The sequence below is a fragment of the Dinoponera quadriceps genome, unplaced genomic scaffold, assembly GCF_001313825.1.
Source record: "Dinoponera quadriceps isolate SergipeBrazil2010 unplaced genomic scaffold, ASM131382v1 scaffold3291, whole genome shotgun sequence".
Taxonomy (NCBI): Eukaryota; Metazoa; Arthropoda; class Insecta; order Hymenoptera; family Formicidae; genus Dinoponera; species Dinoponera quadriceps.
Window position 1 is genome coordinate 1 of NW_014557280.1, and position 998 is coordinate 998.

Genomic DNA, 998 nt, shown 5'->3' on the forward strand with positions numbered 1-998 from the left:
AAAAACACGATATTAGGTTAAATATGATTTGTCAATTGAAAGATCCCTAAAGAGAGCAAGGGACCAATCAGAAACGTCGAGTTGAATCACGGTGTGTTCTTGATGGATATGTTTTTCACGTATTAATTCGAGATCAATATCAAATTTAGATTGAGTGTCTGCTTGTGTTTAAAACTATTTATATTTGAGGTAATAATTATTTACTACCTTAATTTATCAATTACGTGTTGTTTCATTAAAATAAATAAATCGTCCTAATAATATAATTTTTATTCCATTATAATTCCACTACTTGACACAACAGTTAGGTTATAACGTTAATGTACCTTAATGTGTAATGCAACCTTAATGTTTAATTAATATATAATTGATACATTTCATTTAGAGCTACAAAATTACAACAAAATGGAAACATATTATTTTTGCATTCAATTAATTTTATTCAGTGGAAGATAACTTATTATGTGACAGCGAACAACTTTGATAACTTACCTAAAATATTTTACATGTAAGACAGAGATAAATAAATAATCATCTTAAACGATGTAATATAGACATTGCAGTATACTCTCAAATATGAGATGCAATAAGGGATTCTTCAGAAGAATTGTGGCCTCATGAAACAAAGTCTGAAACAACTTTGTCATCAAGAATTGATACAACTGACTAAGATAGCTTTGACAATGTTATTGAAAGTGATTCATTGTTTTCTGCATTATTCTCAGGTAGTTACGACAGAAGAACTTACATCCCAGGTAGCTATAACTTTATTCTTTAATTGTGGAAAATTGCCAAACCTTGCGTTAATGTTTGAGATGTTTATAATAATTTATCATTAATATACTTGTCTATTTGAATTCATCAATCATCCTAATAATATAATTTTTTTTTCACCATGGCTTCCACCACGACAGTTCTTGATCTTAAGAAAACTATGGAGCGACACATCGTGTTTATCTTTTGTAAAGGAAAACGTCCGGAAGGTAATAAATTGCAAG

The 998-nt window shown here is 29.0% G+C and overlaps 1 long non-coding RNA gene across 1 annotated transcript; it reads left to right on the plus strand.

The window, feature by feature from the left end:
* The first annotated feature begins 111 nt into the window (after nucleotides 1-111).
* LOC106748879 lies at nucleotides 112-998 on the plus strand. The gene is made up of 3 exons (XR_001374792.1): nucleotides 112-189; nucleotides 564-755; nucleotides 915-998. It is a non-coding gene; the product is annotated as an uncharacterized LOC106748879 (long non-coding RNA).